This window comes from Felis catus, chromosome A2 (genome assembly GCF_018350175.1).
Source record: "Felis catus isolate Fca126 chromosome A2, F.catus_Fca126_mat1.0, whole genome shotgun sequence".
NCBI classification, from domain to species: domain Eukaryota; kingdom Metazoa; phylum Chordata; class Mammalia; order Carnivora; family Felidae; genus Felis; species Felis catus.
Window position 1 is genome coordinate 132,528,486 of NC_058369.1, and position 22,139 is coordinate 132,550,624.

Genomic DNA, 22,139 nt, shown 5'->3' on the forward strand with positions numbered 1-22,139 from the left:
CCAATATTAAAATTTTGGTAAAGTGCAAATGACCCAAGGATATTCATAAAATGTAGTCTTATTATTTGTAGTCCTTAGATTTCTGAAACAAAAATCATTTTTAACTGGAATTCGCCCTAACAAAATGACCAATAGAAAAGAGATCCTTTATTGGAGAAGAATTTAGGGTATTGACAAAAAAAAAAAAAAGGACTGGCAATAGAATATAAACATGAAATGCAGTAAGTAAAGATACTTCAAGAGTTTTCACAAACATTGTCACTCACACTTACAGAATTTACTAAGCAAAGGGACTATGCTATGAAATCTTCTATGGTACTTTCCAGTTTTTAAATTATTTACTGTTTTCATTGATTTACTTCATCAGAACATGTCCAAAAGGAAGAATTTGTTTCTTTTTTATTTTCATTTTAAGTTTATGTATTTTTTTTTTTGAGAAAGAGAGAGAGCATGGGAGAGGGCAGAGAGAGAGAGAGAGAGAGAGAATCCCAAGAAGACTCCATGCTCACTGTGGAGCCTGATGTGGGGTTCCATCCCATGAACCAGGAGATCAGTGATCTGGGCCAAAATCAAGAGTTGGTCACTCAACCGACTAAGTCACCCAGGCACCCCCAAAAGGAAGAACCCTTAAGGTGATTACTACATTCTGTGGGAACTGGTTGAGAATACTTTTCTTAGGCTGTAATTAAAAGCTCTAGTTCTAATCATAATGGATAATATGAACTATGAAAATTGAATAGCCTAACAATGTACCTTAGGAAATAGAGTAATGGAACAGGCAAGTTGGTGTTGTTGTAAAATAAATGTTAAGAAACCTATGACTACAAATAAAAGATTGCATAAGGTATCCTAATTTCATGCATAAAAAGCAATAAAACAAATTCCACTGTTCCTGTCAGAAATTATGTTTGGATAGGATAACATTTATGACTAATACTAATTCCTGAGTTTTCTATGCTTTAATTTACTTAAATGCATGTAAAAAAAGCTTCCATAGGATAATCTTTTGTTAGTTGAGGTACAACCTCACCTACCCAAATTTAGTAAGAAATGTCAGGAATGCTACAGCTGGTAATTGCAGAATGAACCTAAATCAAATAATAGCTTTTTAATCATTAGAATGATCACAGTAATTTGAAAGGTGAACATAGCAAGAATGATGTTAACATGAAATTGTTGATATCAAAAACTGAAATTAATACTGGATCATTTCCATCATTAATCAGGAAATAAATCTCTCTTGCAAGAGAGCTTTCCGAGAGCGGCTAATAACTGCTATCACACTTTCCTGAATCCATAAACCAAATATAGATCGAAGAGTGACTGATATTAGGAGCCTGAAAGTGACAGTTCCCTCATGAATTTCACCAGACCACGTGACCTCTGTGGTATTAAGACTTGAAGGAAAATTATCTTATCATGAAATAATTCAGCAGTCAGCTTGATGCATATGCTGCACTGCAAAAGCACAGACATCTCCGTCAAGCTGATTTTTTGCCATTATCTGCATGTTTAGAGCATTACTTGAAAATAGAAAAAGATGGAATTAGCAATAAGTTTTGTAGTAGTATACAATCACAGCAAACGCAATAAAAATAGGTCCAATAAGCGGGAATGTGGCTAAAATGTGACCTCTCAATCTTTATTCATGATGGCTATTGGCATGCCCCAAATCACCATTTGGATATTATCCATCTCTATCAAATACTTCTCCATGACAATAACATTTCTTTAGTCTTAGAGATATAGACACATGGGAACCTATACCAATAGAATGCTTTTTTATTTTTTTTTTTGGATGTCCCATATCACTAAACCAAAGTTATCCCATTCACCATGATTTTTCATCAATATACTACTATTCCAAGAAAGCAAATTTAAACATGTTTTTTCACCTTATGTCTTGTCCCTGACAAATATTTCAAAGCAAGTGGCAATATCAGCTATGACTTCCACCCAAGGACTTTGGAATTGCCATCAGAGTTATATGGGAAATAGTTTAGCGAAAAATATCAAAATTTAAAATATCTGTATTCATTGACCGAACAGATCCAGCTCTAGGAATTAATTTAACAAACAAATATATTTATTTATCCAATTATATACTCACATTGGAGTACAAAGATACACACCTATGTCTTTATTTGTAGCAATATTATAATAATAAAATAGAAACAACCTAAGTATTTATTACGTAATGTTTTACATATTCATACAATAAAACACTATACAACCTAGTAAAATGAATAAATAATTGATCATAATATTTTGCTACACAAAATATTCACATATTATATGTGCATTGGAGCAGAATAAGTTACATTATTCCATTCTCTGTTTTTTAAAACAAATATAAAACTTTGTATATGGAAGTTAGGAAAATTCATACTTTAAATTTTCTGTTTTTTTCAACGTTTATTTATTTTTGGGACAGAGAGAGACAGAGCATGAATAGGGGAGGGGCAGAGAGAGAGGGAGACACAGAATCAGAAACAGGCTCCAGGCTCTGAGCCATCAGCCCAGAGCCCGACGCGGGGCTCAAACTCACGGACCACGAGATCGTGACCTGGCTGAAGTCGGACGCTTAACCAACTGCGCCGCCCAGGCGCCCCTGAAAAATTCATACTTTAAAAGCAGACTACAATTTAGACTTCTTTTTCTAGGCCTCAATATAATAAAGTTGAACCAAAGGAGATTCTTAAACTACATTACAAAGTAGTAATAACTGCCCCCCTAGACTTCTAAGAGATAGCACATTAGGACACTGAGCCCCAGAAAACCAATGAGATAAAAAAAAAGTGATTTCTAGAGGAAGTCAATAGACCCTAGCTGCCAGCCTAACGTGACAATTGGAAAGCCATTGCTTCCATTAGAAAGTGGCCAGTAAGCTTTAACTACATCTTTACTAACAGATGGGGGGCTGAGATTGCTTGAGGTAATCAACAATGAAATATAGAGAAAGAGTTTGGAATGACTGTAGCAAGGGAACAGCCTTTCCTATACTATATAGAATAAAGGTGAAGAACATCAGTGTTTTCAGGTTACACATATACCATTTATTAAATTCTAAGTGCATTTTTCCCTTGAAGTGTGTCTTGGGATCAGTGTGGACATTTACTCTGGTCCTGTCTCTTTTATTGAATTATTTTTGGCTAAAGTAATTAGTATTTGAATGGTATATTTTATAACTCATGACTTCCTAGAATCAAGGAATAATGGTTCACACTTATTAAGGCACATAAAATATAAAGAAGCAAACATTGCTGAGAAATGGAATAGAAGAGCAAGGAAACATCATATGAATGGCACACTTTTAATTTTAATTAAATATACAGCTGAATATTTGATTAAAGGTGTTTGTTTGTTTTTACTGATTTGCATAAACTATGTTGTTTGTCCAAGCCACCATTTTGGAAGGATGCATGCATAACACCTATTTGCAGTCCTGCTAGGATGTAAGTAAGCTCCACACGGGCAGGCATTCTTGTCCGCCGTGCTCAGTGATGTCTCCCAATCACCTAAAAAAGGACTTGCCATACAATAGGTGCTCATGAATATGTAGATGAGTGAATGAATGAATAAATGAATGAACTTAATTGCTTTTTAAAATGAGCCTTGACATTTTCCCTATGCTTATGTGGACATACAGGCCTTAAACTTTTCCCGTGCTCCTAGAGGAAATAAAATTTAAAAAAAATAAATAAATCAAAAAACCTCTGCCTACTGATGCTGAGGTTAAGATTTACCCAGCAGAAATAATTTCAGTTCCCGAATTTCCCTTCACATATCATGATCTCTGTCTCTTTATCTATCACCGTGTGTGCAACCATTTGTGCGTTTACAGGCATCATTGACACTAGAAGTATTTCCACCCACCTTATACAGGTTCCCAACTTTGAACTTTTTTCTATCCTATTACCAACTACGATAGCAATAACATAGGATTTAACATAATTACATATGACCTAGCAATTCCATACCTAAGAGAAGTGAAAACATATGTCATACAAAAGTTTGTACATGAATGTACATAGCAGCATTATTCATGATAGCCAAAAACTAGAAAGAACCAAAATGTGCATTAACTCACGAAATGATAAAATGTGGTATATCTCTACAATAAACTACTTTTTCACAATAAAGAGGAATGAAGTTCTGATACATCCTTCAACATAGAAGAACCTTGAAAATGTTATTTATGCTGCAGGAAAGAAGCCAATCACGAAAGATCATGTTGTATGACTCTAGTTATAGGAAATGTCCATAATAGACAAATCCCAGCCTGGGGCTGGGTGAGAAGATCCAGGAGAAGGGAGTGACTGCTAATAGGTATGAGTTTTGGGAGAAAGGGTGATGAAAATGTTTCAAAATTGGTGGTAGTGAAGGTTGCACACCATTGTGAATATGTCAAAAATCATTTAATTGTAAATATTAAATAGGTGAACTCTATGGTTTGTGAGCTATATCTCAAGAAAGCTATTATTAAAACCAATAATAATTTTAAAATTTTAATGTATTTACATACTCTTGAATACACTAAGGAACAAAATTCACTTTGATAATCTCAAAAAGTTAGAAATTTAAAAAAAAATTTAAATGTTCATTTATTTTTTTTTAAATTTTTTTTCAACGTTTTATTTATTTTTGGGACAGAGAGAGACAGAGCATGAACGGGGGAGGGGCAGAGAGAGAGGGAGACACAGAATCGGAAACAGGCTCCAGGCTCTGAGCCATCAGCCCAGAGCCCGACGCGGGGCTCGAACTCCCGGACCGCAGATCGTGACCTGGCTGAAGTCGGACGCTCAACCGACTGCGCCACCCAGGCGCCCCAAATGTTCATTTATTTTTGAGAGAGACAGAGCATGAGTGAGAGAAGGGCAGAGAGAGAGGGGACGCAGAATCCGAAGCAGGCTCCAGGCTCTGAGCTGTCAACACAGAGCCCAATGCAGGGCTCAAACTCACGGACCACAAGATCATGACCTGAGCTGAAGTCAGACACTTAATTGAGCCACCCAGGTGCCCCAAAAAGTTAGAAATGTTTTAAAAACATAAATAGTTTTCTAACTCAGCCCCATTTAAATTGATTGGGAAATGTTCTTCTCTGCCAAACTTTTAATTTGATGATTTTTTTCTTATCACCTATTTGGATGTTGCCTGTTACTAAGTTTGCTTTTCTCTCTTCTGAAAATAATTTGCTTTTCTCTCTTCTGAAAGTTTGCTTTTCTCTCTTCTGCAGGAATGACACCTCTGAATGTGCATCTGTGTGGCATCTTGCTTTCAGGTACTCACACGGGTGCCCCACCGAGGGAAATCCAATGCAAGGGATGACAACGGAAGCTCTTCACAATGGTTTGAAGCTTATTTATGCTGGAAGAAGAAATGAGAAATCAGTTGAGTAAAAGAGGGTTAATTAAAAGTAAAATTTGGGGGCGTCTGGGTGGCTCAGTCAGTTGAGCCTCTGACTCTTGATTTCAGCTCAGGTCAAGATTTCATGGTTGGTGAGCTCGAGCCCCAGGGTTGTGCTCTGCACTGACAGCACGGGCACCTGCTTGGGATTCCCTCTCTCTTCCTCTCTCTCTGCCCTTCCCTCACTCATGCTTGAGCACTCTCTTACTCTCTCTCTCTCTCTCAAATAAATAAATAAGCATATAAAAATAAATAAATAATAAAATTAAAATATCTTGAAAGACAAGATATTTCCCATTTCATTGTTTTCATGGTTGGCCCCTCACTTCCCACAGTGCTAGACCCTATAAATACATTTAGTTTTAAGTATGGCTCTATTTCTGCCATATATCAAAAGACTTCTTGACCTATCTACTCCCAATTCCCAGATTATTCCAAATACTTCAGAGAATAATCACTTGTCTCATAAACTGCCATTTTTTAACCACAATTATTTTGACATATTCATAGCCAAAATGCTATTCCCATCCCCTCATATACTAACAAAAATGTCTTCAGCTCATGAGGGTCAACAAAATAGAGATGTGTGGGAAAAAGAGTATAAAGTTTAGTTACATTATTTTTTCTTTTGACAGAAAAATGTGGCAAGTAGGAATGTCCATTGAACAATTACATATTTCATTTTGCAGCCTTATCACAACATAAAGTTATGTGGGGATTTTGTAGCTTCCCATCAATTATAAAATACCAGAGCACTAGTAAGTTGACTACATGGTGCAATTATTGGCCTAATAAATCCAACAAATTTGTTCTTACATACCAAGAAGACATATCTCCAAAAATGTATGTGTGTATATATATTTCATCCAAAAAAGATATATTTGAGGCCATTCCATAATTTCACTTTATAAGAGTCTAAAGACCTGAAGATAAATCAGTTATAATTACTGGTTCATCTTTAAAAATAGTATATTTGCAGTAAATTGAATTTCCCACCAAACATTTCAAATTTCCCAATTCCCACATAGAAAGATAATGCAGTCACCATAATGTGTCAAATATTGTACTGAACATTTAAAAGCTAATAAACATAGCTTTTAAAATAATGTTGCTGAAAAGAAATTAATTTGTAGTTTAGTTCAGTAAATAAAAGAAATATCTATTTGAGATTCACTTATAAAAACCGACCCCAAGATATAATTCTGAAGCTTAAGAATTACTGTTCCCGATTTTATAACAACATGAAGGCAACTCATCACATTACAACTCATATACTGTCTTAATAATAACTTATTGAATTTCACCATTTGTATTGAACTCTTCCATAATTCTATGACATTTATTTGGTCAAGTTATTAACTGAAATAAAAATTTACAAACAGAGCTGTTGTGTGATAGAGTATGTTTCCCAAGATGGTCAATTGCCTGCTTGGGGCGTGACCTTGCCTTTCTCCCATCAAGGGGGATGTCTATTTACTCTTGAACCTGAGTGGACAATATAATGGTTCTGACCAATAAAATGAGGTAAAAATGACATTCTGAGAACTCCCAACCCAAGTCTGAAAAGTACTGGCAGCTTCCGATCCCAGCCTCATGGTGCACTCAGCGTTAGGATACTCCCTCTCGGAACTCAGCTGCCACGCTGTGAGAAGACTAAGTCACATGGAGAGGCCATGTGTTGGCATTTCTATTATCAGCCCCAGCTGAGCTCCCTGCTGACGGCCAGCAGCATTTGCCAGCATGTGAGTGAGCCATCTGAACATCCAGCCCTATACAGCCTTCAGAGACGCCAGCCCCAGCTTCAAACTGACTGAAAACCAGAGACACCAAATGAGAACCACCCAGGTAAGCTCAATAACTCATAGAACCATGAGAGAAAATAATAAACTGCGGTTTCAAGCCATTCCAGTTTTGGAGTGGTTATTCAGCAATATATAACCAGAACATAAAGTGCTACTTTACTCATCATATAGCATACCCCTGTCCCCCTTCCATCTGTTGTGTGAAGACACAGGTGAAGGCAAGGAGAAAATTACCACATGGCCTAGAGACATTGGAGAAAGGAATATTTCATGTTTAACTTTACTGTTCTTAAAACTGGGTCCTATAGCCAAGTATTTGAAAATAATTTTGTCATAAACCATAGGTAAACTACCAGATACATTTATTGAAGAATTGTGTTAGAATCTAAATTGAATCTGCTCTAAATGTGCTTTGTTTTTCCCAAAATCATCCTCTTCCATGGACTGCTAAAGGTTGACGTATGATTTAAGTTCTTTTTTTACTGTTTCAAACACCTCTCCAGATAGTCCCCAAATTTCAGGATCAGCCACCACCAGAGAAGCATGTGATTTCTAGACTTTCCTCTTTGCTGTGTGTCATTCCCTGGAATGGAAAGGAGGAAAAGAAACTTTGGTGCATTGGTCTCCCCAGTTTTATGTTCATGACGGCAACCTCAGGTGATACCTGAATAAGATCTGGCCACCTAGTGGCAGCAATTCCCCTTGATGGGGTGGATCTCCTAAGGGATTCGTCTGCTTCCCCTGATGGGTCACGGCTGCAACCACTCTGAGGCATTTCCCTCTTCTGCAGTAGGATCAGTTCCTTGGGATTGCAGCTACAGATAGCCTCTCCTGTAGCCAATTCTCATCCTGTGCCCTGAGAACAACTGCTGGGGTTTTTTTGTTTGTTTTGTTTTGTTTTGTTTTGTTTTGTTTTAAACTGTGGTCACATTAGAATTGGCTGGGAATCTTTTGAAACTCCCAATTCCAAGGGTGCATGTGTGACCAGTTACATGTGAATCTCTGGAGGTAGAACTCAGACACTAGTGTTTTTTAAGCTCCCAGGTGATTTGAATATGTAGCCGGGTCTGAGGACCACTGTCCTAGAACAATCTTAGTTCTATGAATAGTTTACTCAGCATTACCCTTTCAGTAGCATCACTAAATGGCAACTATTCACACATTCCTTGCTGGGCCACCAAAGAACAACTGTGGGGCAGGCACATGTTTTTTTCTAGGATCTTAGAAACTCTTCATGGAGTTAAAGTTAACTCATATTCAATGCCATGGTATGAGCTTTGGGAAAGCAAAAACCAGTTATATTTGACCCCTGCAGCCAGGAGAGTAAAGTCCACTCCTGGGAGGTGGGAAAGGCAAGGATGGAATAATCCTGAAAATAACTCATTTTACTATAATGTGCCTCATACACTAACAGAGCAGTTCTACAGGAGCACCAAGAAGGCACACTTTGAAACAGTTTTTGGAGGCTCAATCAAGCAGAGGAAAATGCATAAACAGAGGCCCAAATTAAAGCCAGGAAGAGCACAGGTCAGGGAAGGTAGGCTGATCTGATAAGGCTCCTGGGCTTGGGGGTGGTGGAGAAAGTTTACATTATTCTATTTGCATTTTTTCCTGTACTGTTATTTTCATTTAAAAAAGTAATATGTGGGGCGCCTGGGTGGCGCAGTCTGTTGAGCGTCCGACTTCAGCCAGGTCACGATCTCGCAGTCCGTGAGTTCGAGCCCCGCGTCAGGCTCTGGGCTGATGGCTCAGAGCCTGGAGCCTGTTTCCGATTCTGTGTCTCCCTCTCTCTCTGCCCCTCCCCCATTCATACTCTGTCTTTATCTGTCCCAAAAATAAATAAACGTTGAAAAAAAAATTAAAACAAAATAAAAAAAATAAAATAAATAAAAAAGTAATATGTGTTAACAGCATATAAATAAGAAAACAGATATAAGCAGAAACCCAAATAAATATATGAAAGGAAGCTCAGTATGAGGAAAATACAAAACTGAACCTCAGTGAGACACCATTTCACACCCATCACATCGGCAAACAATCTGACAAGAAGAAGAACTGGAACTCTTCTATGCTGTAAGAATGTAAATAGGTATAAACACTTTGGAGAGATATTTGACAAGATGGGGAGAGTTGAAGGTACATACACCCCACAACCCAGAAATTCCATTCTTTGGGATGTACTCTAGAGAAACTCTTACAAGTGAATACAAGGAGATAGCTACAAGAATGTTTCCTGTGCTATTATTTATAAAAGTAAAAAATTAGAAGCAACCTAAAAGCCTATCAAGGGGAGAACAGGTGAACCAAATGCAGTATGTTTAAATATTATGCAAAAGTGAGTAATATTTCCATAGTCTAATCACACTATTATTACACTATGAGTATCAGCTGGAATTAATCTAACAAGAAAAATGTTGAGGAAGAAAAGCAAGTTGCAGAAAATTAGATAACTGCTACCAGTTATCAATGAAGCTAAATAATACCATCTTTTCATCTGGGGGCACATACAATCTAGCTATGACATAAAGAACAGTGCATAAATAAACATCGCATTCGGTGTGTTGGTAACAAGGAGATCTAGGAGAATGGAGGCACAGTGAGTGGAGGGATGGGCTCAGAGAATACACACAACTTAAAACTGTATTTGCAATGTTTTATTTTTTAGCTTAATGGAAGGTACACATGCAATTTCACGTTACGTATTTCATCATTCTGTATAAATGAACTCTTGAATACTTCATTTATTTTTGAATGCAGAAAGGGAGTTGGTTAAGTGGAATATAGTACATAAAAGAGATCCAGTGATTAATGTGTGAGGTTTAAGCAGTTGAGGACAGAACTAAGAAGAAGCAGTCAGCAATGCTAATGCCACAGAGTGACACTCAACAGCGACAGAAGAGCAGAAGAGAATTAGGACAGAATCAGGATGAAACATTGTCTTGACTGAAGGTTTTGATCTTTCTTAGTGAAGAGGAAGCACAAATAAAATGAAGACCATACTGTATTATTACATTTAATTTATACATATGGTATATATGTGTGTGGTGTTTAAACCAGTAGTGTGTTCTTACAAAAGTATACAGACAAGCAATTTTCAAACAAGCATCCTGAATCACCATACCCAATAATCATTATTCTTCACATTTCTGATTTTGTGTTCCTCATTCTAGACTTTTTCTTCCATAAATGCATATTAAAATATACAATTTGCCCAAAGAGGGATTATTGTGTCAATAGCCTTTGGTAGCATCATTTTTAACTTAAAGTATCACACATTCTCCTGTGCCTATAAATATAACAGATTTAAATCTTATAAATATGTCATGAAGGCAGTAGAAAGGATGGATTTAAGGAATTAAAATATGAAACTCTTTGGGAGGCTATTAAAATAGGATGAATACCCAGTGCTCATCCCAACAGGTGCCCTCCTCAATGCCCATCACCCACTTTCCCCTCTCCCCCATCCTCCATCTTAACTAAAGGACTTCAGTGTAGGCCTCGTCTTGTCCTTATGAAAAATTCTTACATTCACGTAGCAGAGCCACTTGTTTTCAAAGTCCCTTAAAGTTCTGCAGGGAAGCAGAAGATTATTTAGAGGATTTCAATTCAGTCTTGAGCAGGCATATATTCAGTCCTTTTTGTGCTCACCACACTCCACTACCTCATACTGTATTCACCTTGACTTCAGTTGTTTAGAATGTCTAACTCCTACTCCAGGGATCTCCTTTGCAAAAGTGATCAATTTGCCACATTGATCCAGTGAGTGATTTGATGTACATCGGTTTTTCCTCCCTCGAGTTCACCACTTGGGCTTCTGGCTTCAATTCTATGACATCACCTATTCTTAGATAGACTCTTCCACCTTTTTTCTTCTTCTTCCCGTAGGAAAGTTTTTTTTTAAGTTTACTTATTTTGAGAGGGAGGAAGAGGCAGAGAGAGAGGGCAAGAGAGAATCTCAAGTAGACTCCATGCTGTCAGCACAGAGCCTGACATGGGGCTCGAACTCATGAACTGTGAGATCATGACCTGAGCCAAAATCAAGAGTTGGACGCTAAACCAAATGAGTCACCCAGGTGCTCTGGCCCCAACACTTTAAAATTAAAAAAATTTTTTTGACTGTTTAGCCAGCAATTTATCCGGGCAATTTAAAAATGACACATGAAATCTATAGGAAAGAGAAAATCTTTCTGAAAAGGTTCAGATTCTAAAGGGCTAGGCAGAAGACAAGTCCCATGTGTGGCAATTTTGGAGCCACAAAACTAGTATTTAGAGTGGGGAAGAAGGATTTGAAGAGAAAGCAGCATGCAGAAAGATGGCACGAGAAACATCAAAGGTAAATCTTGTTTAATTTACAATGCCCAGTCCCATCTTACATTGCAAATAACATACCTATCATTAATTATAAAGTCTGATGTATATTACTTAAATCTCTTGGGCCAAAAGCTTAATTACCATATTTCTAGGTGTATTTTAAACTGAATTCCTTGAAAATAGAAAAAATAGTCTTATGTAACATTATATCCCCAACCTTTAGTATAATTTCTGGCACATAAGAAACACAGAATGAATAAATAAATACAAGAATATAAAAATAAGAGCAAACACTTGTATGTTGCTTATCATGTGCAGGGCATTATTTTAAATGCTTAAATTATATTAATTTATGTTAATTATTTACTTTCAAATCAAGAAGTGAATAGCTTTTCTACAAATTAATGAAAATCAGGGTTGATTTTATTTTTGACTTATCACCATAACCTAAATATTTTCTGGAGACTTGAAGAAATAATGGTGAAATTTTGGATATGATAGAAAATATTTAAATCAAGGATTCATAAATTGCTATATTGCTGTGTATTACTATAACCCTTTGGGTTTTCAATCTATAATGCCCCATTCTTTTTCTTGGAATTTTCCAAGGCTGAGCGCTTAACAGCCATATTTGTACATTGACCCCGCCCTCCTGGCTATGATCCAAGTTGACAAGTCAGGTACTTCTGGTAATTTGGAGCAGGAATTGAGAACCAGGGAGCAGTCCTGCGTGTGATTGGAATTGGAACACACACGCTCAGGAGATGTGGCTTGGCAATATTCTGCCCTGTGAATAAAGAAATAGAAGAAGCCAACAGAGAGAGAAAGATGAGAGGAGAGAGGGGAGGAAGGGCAGAGCGTAGAAGGAGAAGAAAAGAAGAAGGAATGATCACAAAAGGGGAAAAGTGAAGCCAAGAGATCTGAGTTCTTAACAACATTTCAGTTTCTAGTTATAGTCCCTTCCTACCCTTGAGGTCTGGGAGACAATCTTATCTCCATTTAATAAATTGCTTTGTTTTGCTCAAACTGAATCAAGTTGTTTTCTGTTACTTTCAACCATAGAGTCCTAACCAATATAGTATGGTACTAAAATGTAACAGTATTTCCCAAATATAATCAACCAGAAAACATTCTCAAAATTATAAAGTGTTAATGAAACCAACTGGAGAACGTGAAAATTCAGGTACCAAACAGAATTTTAAAAGTCACCATCAGGGATGCCTGGGTGGCTCAGTTGGTTAAGAGTCTGACCTCAGCTCAGGTCATGATCTCATGGTTTGTGATTTCCAGGCCCATGGGGGCTCTGCACTAACAGTATGGAGCCTGCTTCAGATCCTTTATCTCCCTCTCTCTCTGACCCTCCCCTGCATGTTCTGTCTCTCTATCTCTCAAAAATGAATGAACGTCAAAAAAATAAAAATAAAAATCACCATCAGTCTGAGGAAACCATTTGAGAAAAGTTGATAAAGGCATAAAATGATCAGTAGAATATGATTATTTCTAAGTATCACCAAACCATTGAAGGTTTGGTGTGTTGGAAATGCATGTAAAACCCGGTAAAACAATTGAAAGTGGTCGTTTAATCACATCGAAAAGAAGGTGGTAATGAAATAGATCTGTATAACAAGTCATGATCATGGAGTGGTTTCATGGATTACAGAAAATATGGAAAACAATATTATTGGCTCAAAATAATATTGGGCACATTTAAGACCATGTTTGTCAATGGTTACTAAAGTAACATTTGTTATTGATCATAGCAAAGAAGGAAGTGTGAAATTATAATTGGCTCTGTGAAACAAAATAGTGAATATACATTTAGGTCTCATTCGTTGGAGAACATTTTCTTCTTTAAAATGACTGGAGTAAATGAGTAAATAGTAAATGCAACAAAGAAGCAGTAATTAAGTATCTAGGAATTTCTCAGCAAAGTGAAAATGGATTAATTGTGGGGAGAATGTATTGAGCTACAAAGAAGGACTATAACAGACGTTACTGTTTAAAAATAGATTCCAAATGTAGTCATAAGACCATGTTCAGTTGCAATGATAGCATTGATGTTTGAGAATCTCTGGGCAAACACTACTGCCTAAAGCAGTGGATAAGATTAACTGGCTGAAGTTGTAGGGAATGCAAAAACAAAATAAAAGTAATTTCTCTATGTTTGCACTCTTCAAAGGGTGTTTTATCATGACATATATGCTAACATTTTAGATGTTTAACACTTTATGGCATATAGAATCATTACTATCATATTGTATAATTAGGTACTTTAAAAAGATTAAGTAAAAATAAGCAGTCGTATTTAAATTTGTAAAGAATTTTTATTGAAATTGTCTCAACTCTCCTAATTCTAGTTCACGTTATATAAAATTCTTTAACTGGTACATAAAGTCCATTTTTAAAAACATGTCTTAAACTAAATTCAAGGTTGCAAAAAGCATCTCCTTGTTTACAAACTTACAAACTCTATGGAGTTTGTGACTTGATCTCATCCTGAGATAAAGTCTCACATTGGGTGTAGATTTTTTTTTTTAAAGTTCCCGTAAGTGATCCCCAGTCCTGTCAAGAAAGACACACTACAGGGCACTGGGTGGCTCAGATGGTTGAGCGTATCCTCTGGCTCTTTAGTTCAAGCCCCACATTGGGCTTTGTGCTGTCAGTGCAAAGCCTACTTTGGTTCCTCTGCCCCCTCTCCTGTCCCTACCCCTGCTCACACAGGTGTGGTCTTTCAAAAATAAAAAAATGACAAACACACACACACACACAAAATCTCTATGGAGACTTTACTATCAAAAGTTGGCAATGGCTTGGGACACCTGGGTGGCTCAGTTGGTTAAGTATCTGACTCTTGATTCTGGCTCAGGTCAAGATCTCCTGGTTTGTGAGTTTGAGCCCCATGCCAGGCTCTGTGCTGGCAGCGTGGAGCCTGCTTAGAATTCTCTCTCTCCCTTTCTCTCTCTCTCTCTCTCTCTCTCTCTCTCTCTCTCTCTCTCTCTCCCCTGCTTGCGCTCTCTATCAGAAAAGAAAAGAAAAGAAAAGAAAAGAAAAGAAAAGAAAAGAAAAGAAAAGAAAAGGATTTAAAAAAAGTTGGCACTGGTTTAATATGCAAAGTGTGTATCAGCACTCACAACTGTGAACTGGAATTTACTTGTGTTCTCTTTGGCATTTTTGTTATTTTTTGATGAACCCATCGTAGATCCATGATGAAAGAAGGGATTTTAAAAGACTAAAGTTGAAAATAGTTGAAAATATGAGTGTTGATGCTGAATATGATTTAATCAATTATGTAATTCATTTACATAAGAGGGTGAAATTAAAAATTTTCTGAACAGTTAACCCTATAAAAAATAAACACTCTACAAGAAACAAAAATGTTGGCAGATATAAATAAATTATTTTAAATGTGTATTGTATGAACTGTGATGAGAATGAATATATTCTGTCTCAAATCTTTGGTTTGGAGATGATCACAAATTGTGGTATGAGGTCATCCTAACTCAGATGGCCTTTGAAACACATATGCAAAAGAATTCTCTGAGAAAACATTCTAAATTTTGGTAGGCAAGAAGAATTCAAGAATCCCCAAAACTTCTATGCATGTAAGAAAGAATGAAAATGCAAGAATCAGAGAAAGTTTTGTAGTGCTGTTTTAATTGCAAAGGTCAGAGCTGGTAAAGTAATTGACAAACATGTTTCAATTCTACTGCCAAAAAATGGAGAGAGTGATTGAAAGAGAAAAATGGAATGTCATTGATTAATGATATTGACAATGACTTTTGCCCTGGGACACTGCCCATGGTCATGGTTGAACCTGACCTGTGTTATCTCAAGGGAGAATAGAGAGCTAAGTTATCAAATGTCTGCCTTCTTAAGTTGCCTCAGCACTAAGGAGATTTTTATGTTTATGGTGGCATCCATCCTTCTTCACACCTTCTGAGCACCACTAACACACTCCATACGCACCTGGTCAGGGAAGGATGAGGAATAAAGGACCCCCTCAGGTGGAATCCTGGGATCGGAGAGGGCTGAGTTAATAAAATCCCATCAAAGATTATGAATCTAAGAGAAGAAGAGATTTGCTCTTTGCTCACTTTCAGCGGCCCTGGAGGAAAGGAAATCTCTTGCAGAGTTCTCTCAGCCTCTGACGCACAAGAGAGGCAAACACAGAGAACCAAAGAGCAATATATAGGCAGAGATTTCATCCTCGCTCCCCTGTGTATCCCTGATCCCAAGCACTGAATGTGCACAGTGTGCTACCGATAAATGTTAAATCAGGTTATGGAAAAAAGTAAGATGCACCAAGTGGTTGGAGTAAAGTTAAAACTAATATCAAAACGTAGGCATATATTAGGATGCAATAGTTGAGTAATAGCACAGAAAAACATAATCAGAATGCTAATAAAAGGAGCAGAGCCTGGGTGGCTCAGTCATTGAAGTGTCCATCTCTTGATTTTGGCTCAGGTCATGATTTTATGGATCATGAGATCGAGCCCCACGTCGGGGCTCAGCACAGAGCCTGTTTGGGATTCTCTCTCTCCCTCTCTCTCTGCCCCTCCCTCTCCCCTTTCTCTCAAAATAAATAAATAAACTTTTTTTTTTAAGGTAAAAGGAACCAGACTGACTATAAACTCCACAAGTATAGAAAACATGTGTCTCTGTATCTGCATTGCCAGGTTCCGCTTGCCACATTGCCAACACTTACGTGTTTGTTGAATGCAAAAATGAATGACTGAACAAATAAGTGAAAGAATCAACAAACACATGAATAAAATTCAGGAGAAATCAGCATCCCCCCCACCTGCGCCCACAACCACCACTAAGTGGTCCTTGGGGAGATGACTGGTCCTTCCCACCTGGAAGAACATAGGACATTTACTTTCTGGAGTTGTTAAAGACACAGAATTCCAGGAACCACTGAAGGAGTGGCTGATTTACCATACCAAAAATAAAGGATGAAATATCAGAACACTGGGAGTAAAGTATAGATTTTAGAACTTACCTGCAGAGGAAAAATGCAGGTCGAATATAAAAAATAGGAATAGAAGCATGACAGACTTCTCAGTAGCAATCCTGGATCACAATGGGGCCTTTTTTTTTTTTTTTTTTTTCCAATTCTGAGGGTATATGATTTCCAATAGAGCGTTATATTAAAAAAACAAACGGGGCTCCTGGGTGACTCAGTCGGTTGGGCTGCCGACTTCAGCTCAAGTCATGATCTCACGGTCTGTGGGTTTGAGCCCTGCGTCAGGCTCTGTGCAGGCAGCTCAGAGCCTGGAGCCTGTTTCCGATTCCGTGTCTCCCTCTCTCTCTGCCCCTTCCCTGCTTGCTCTCTGTCTCTCTCTCTCAAATAATAAACATTAAAAAAATAAAGAAAAAGAACAACAAACAATTCTTGGGGCACCTGGATGTCTCAGTCAGTTAAGCAACAGACTTCATCTCAGGCAATGACCTTACGGTTTGTGAGTTCAAGCCCCGCATAGGGCTCTGTGCCTGGAGCCTGCTTCATATTCTGTATTTCCCTCTCTCTGCCCCTCCCCTGCTCATACTTTGTCTCTCTCTCTCTCTCTCTCTCTTTTTCTTTCTCTCTCTTTCAGAAATAAATAAACTTAAAAAAACCAATTCTGAAATATGAGTGAATTCAACAGTATAGATGATCACAAAAAATTCATATCCTATACACTGGCCTCTTGGAAACTGCTGAAGGAGGTAAATCAAGAAAGAAAGATGGAATTCCAGGCAAGAGAGGGACAAAAGGACCTCTGGCTGACAGACATGTAGCAGGACCAGAGAATGAATACTTCTGATTGGAGCATGAGACCAGGAGGTCCCTCAAAGGACGCCACCAAGAGAACAGAGATAAACAATTATCGGGTGTGTTTGATCATATAGACAAGAGTTCGGTAGCTCCAGATGATTTGAGAACAAGTTAGTGATGAACAACGTGAACCTAAACAAGCAAAAAACAAACAAACAGGAAAATGTAACTTGTACAAGAACATAATCAACTATGAGCAATATGTATATAGCCATACTAGTGAAAACATGTACTGATTCTAGCCCAAACCGTGGTATAACTATATTTGAGAGGTGGGATGGAGAACAAATACGCATTGGTGGGGAGTGTAGAAGATAGCTAACCTCTGACCTCATAATGGCAAGTCAATAATGTCTGAATTTTAAATATTTTAAATAGCTCTCTTAGCATATTATTCAGAAAAATGGAAGAAAATAGATGACAGAGCTATGAGATGTGAACATGGATGCCTCTGATAAAGGGGAATTGACCATGGGTATGAGTGAGCTGAGGACTGCTGCTTTTGGTGATCAACCTTATAATACAATTGGACTTTTTACACCAGGCATGAATTAATGGGATAAGATAAAAATCAACTAAAAACTATCAATTTATTCAAAAAAGCTATAAATAACGGAAGGATATAGCAAGTTCCTACATGGGGAGAACAAGCACAGTAAAGATAATGAATCTCAAGTTAAAAAAGAAGAAAAATGGGCCAAAAGATGAGAGAATTCATCCTCACAAATAGTGTAGTGACTATTCAAACGGTACGCCTTCGATCTCACCTATAAAATGAGCAAAGATTACAAAAGCTGAGTGTTGGCAAAGGGGTAGGAACACAGGGTCCACTGAACACAGCCTGAAGCGATCATGGCACATTCTCCAGGCAAACCCACATGGGGGAATCTATCTAGGGGAAGTCGCCACAAGTGTATATGTGAATATTTATTGACTAGGATGCTCGTGGAGGTGTTATCTTTATCAGAGACAAATGGAAACATGAACAATACAGGAACATGATTAAATTAGCTATAGCCTGCTTCCAAGATAACACTTACATAATCATTAAGCTAACTTTTTTTTAAAAGTTTTTAAATTTTTTTTTTCAACGTTTATTTATTTTTGGGACAGAGAGAGACAAAGCATGAACGGGGGAGGGGCAGAGAGAGAGGGAGACACAGAATCGGAAACAGGCTCCAGGCTCTGAGCCATCAGCCCAGAGCCTGACGCGGGGCTTGAACTCACGGACCGAGAGATCGTGACCTGGCTGAAGTCGGACGCTTAACCGACTGCGCCACCTAGGCGCCCCATAAAAGTTTTTAAAGCCAAAAGAAAATGCTGGGGTGTGTGGGTGGCTTGGTTAGTTAAGCATCTGACCCTTGATTTTGGCTCAGGTCATGATCTCACAGTGAATTCTAGCCCAGAGTTGGGCTCTGCACTGTCAGTGCAGAGCTTGCTTGGGATTCTCTCTCTCTCCCCCTCTCTCTGCCCTCTACTCTGCTCCCACTCTCTGTCTCTCTCAAAATAAGTAAATAAACTTTAAAAAAAAGAAAAAAGAAAATGCTTATAATATGTTAAATATAATCTCTGGATAAGAGTTAAATTTATAGTCGTCTTCCAGTTACATCTAACACACACGTACTCATACACAGAAGAAAATCTAGAAGAAATATGGCAAAATATTAGCAAGTACTATCCTATAAAATTGCGGGATTATGGGTTTTTTTGCACTTTCTTCTTTATACTTTGTATCATTTTCTAGGCTTTCTACAGTTGATGTGCACAACCTGTAAAATTAGGCCTAAACAGGCATTATGTCCTTGTTTTTATGGAAAATGTTTATGTTTGTTTGTGTGTTTGTTTTTAACAAGATAGCTTCTATACTGATATCTATGGGCAGGGAAAGATGAAACCATCTGAAAAAAGAGAAAATTAAAACTGCCCAGTCTGATAAAAGATATGGACATCACTTTTCCCAACACAGATTAAAAATCTGTCACAGAGAAAAGATATAACAGTAACGGGGGCACTTCCACTATGAAGACATCTGCTAGAAATCTCATTATACTAAAAAGCTGAGCATCAGACAGAGTCTTGACTTGTCTTGCTGACAATTTCATCTCTCAGAAGGCGGAGGCAACAAGTGTGTCCACCACTCAACTGACCAGGAAGAAATAAGTGGTTGGCACCGGGCAGCGTGAAGAAAGGTAGCTACGGACTTTGCAGTCACATGGATTCATACCTGCCTGAAAACACACCTAAAATGCATGAATTGGTGTCTATGGAGATTTTGAAGTGAAAAAAAATTGTAAGTTCAATGACAGTGGTTGACCACACATTCAACATGTACTCAAATTCTAAATAACAGAGAGAGGAGGGGAGAAGAGTGTTTATTTTGAACCCTTCACATCTTTGAATCAAGAATTTCACTTTGGAAAGGCCTACGCAAGATATTTCTCAAAAATTACAAAAACACGTAAAAAGAGATGTTTGCAACAGCATTATTGGTCATTGCAACAAAACATGAAAAGCACTTAAGTGGCCTCTCAAAAGTCAGCATGTACACTCCACAGAGCATTATGCAATCATGATGGTAGTTAGGAAGAATTTATTATAACATAGAAATGCGGGGCACATGGCCGGCCCAGTCAGTTAAGCATCGGACTCTTGCTTTCAGCTCAGGTCATGATTTCACAGTGCATGAGACGGAGCCCTGCCTCGGGCTCTGAATCTGACTCTGTGATGGGCTCTGCACTGACAGAGAGGAGCCTGCTTGGGGTTCTCTCTCCCTCTCTCTCTGCCCCTCCCCTGCTTGTTGTCTCTCTCTCTCAAAATAAATAAGTAAACATTTTCAAAAAATTCAAATGCTTTCAACAACCTAATATGAACTAAAAAAATGAAGATACAAACTTTTACTGATTCTATTATGTACTCAAAAATATAAATGTATATACACAAATATTTTATTCCCTGCTTCAACAAAGTTTGAATACATGCCCATTAATATAGTCCAGGTACTAATCTAGGCACAAAATGAGTGCTGAACACAAGAAATAAAAATCCTGCCCCCAAAGAGTTTTCTTTCTGGTAGGACGAGACATAAAATATTTAGAGAACTTATTTTTGCTTAGAGAAACTATGGGTGTTATAGGAGTGACTTTTTAAAATTCTTTCTCTCTACTTATGAAATGTCCTATAGTGAACATATATTACACCTATAATGGAAATATAAAATATTATTTTAAAATTAGCTGAAATGCATACATATTTAATAAAAGTGTTATATCTTGGTTTAATAATGTCCTAATCAAGGAAGGTAATACATTCCTTTATGTGTTTTTCAGATTACACCTGAATATTACACACACTCCTATACACCTCATGTTAATTAGGATATTAACAGTCAAGAATGCATTCAGAGAAGAATGACTTGAATGATAGGAAGTCTGAGGTTTATGTCAAAAGTGACAGAGCTGAGGTAAGTGGAACATTTAGACTAAAAAGAGACAAAAACAAACATAAAAGGTGCAGTGGGAAGAAAAAGGGAAAATCTGAGGTTAATTCTTATTCCACCATTCCCAATAAACCTCAGAAAATCACTCCCAGAAAATCATTCCATCCCTCTGATTCCAGGAGTGTGTGTGTGTGTGTGTGTGTGCGCGCGCGCGTGTGTGGGTGTGTATATGTGCACACACTCACATGCTGGTGAAGAATGGAGATAGCATCTCCTCTATCTGTCCTTAAGCATAGTTAAGAGGCTCAAGACCAGAGGGAAAAAAAAAAAAGGTAAAAAAAATCATATCTTTGAAAGCACATGCTAATTAAGAGGGGAAAAAGCATTTAATACAGATTTTTAAAAATTACTTTTTAATGTTTATTTCTTTTTGAGAGAAAGAGAGACAGAATGGGAGCAGGGGAGGAGCAGAGAAAAGGGGAGACACAGAATCCGAAGCAGGCTCCAGGCTCTGAGCTGTCAGTAGAGAGCCCAACACAGGGCTCAAACTCATAGACTGTGAGATCATGACCTAAGCCACAGTCAGACGCTTAACTGACTGAGCCACCCAGGCGCACCTAATATAGAATTTCTTATCAAGAAAAACTGTTTCTGTAATACAATATACAGCCACTATTAAATTTTTATATAAGTCCTACAGATGGTCTGTAAACATATTCATACATATGTATGTTTATATAACTTTTCACCAAAACAGGATCACAACTTATACAATGTTTGATAGTCTGGCTTTAAAACTTGAATGACTGCGTGTATTGTTCTGAAAAATAAAATTTAGAATAATGGGTCAAATATTGGACTCAGTCTGAGGCATACAGCAGTAAAACAGGATCTATCGCACGTATGCACAAATCTCCCACTGTCTGTGCAATTTCCAGGCGGTTACTAAAGGACCATCTGATGTGGACATTTTGGCAGGAGCTCCCTGGGGAGGTTGGACTAGAAAACTCTCAACGCTTTTCCATTCTAAGACTCAATGATTTTATTTTGATTCCATAAATTGTCCACTGGGGCCTAGACATGGTGCAAGGAAGAAAAGTAACATTTATTGAGACTACTTAACCTTTGAGCTTTGCATTGACACGTTATCTGATGCTAACAAGCCCACGAAGTAATTATATTTTATAGCTGAGGAATATAAGAATCACAAAAACTGAGCAATCAGTCCAAAGACAAATAACCTTTGAGCCACAGAATCGGGGTTTAAACCCGTGTTTCCAGAAAGGGCTTGCTGTTTACCTTACAACAGTTCTGAGGAGATGCCTAAGGGGCTGCTTCAGGGACCAGAGGGCAGATCTGAGAAAGC

At 37.7% G+C, this 22,139-nt stretch overlaps 1 long non-coding RNA gene across 1 annotated transcript in view; it reads left to right on the forward strand.

Annotated features, from left to right (window-relative positions):
* The window catches only part of LOC111559534, a 327,598-nt gene that overhangs the window by 290,572 nt on the left and 14,887 nt on the right, over positions 1 to 22,139 (forward strand). The window contains exons 11-14 of the long non-coding RNA XR_006594441.1: positions 5,237 to 5,390; positions 7,104 to 7,251; positions 19,447 to 19,627; positions 20,664 to 20,797. This is a non-coding gene — a long non-coding RNA (uncharacterized LOC111559534). The remainder of the gene's footprint in view (positions 1 to 5,236; positions 5,391 to 7,103; positions 7,252 to 19,446; positions 19,628 to 20,663; positions 20,798 to 22,139) is intronic.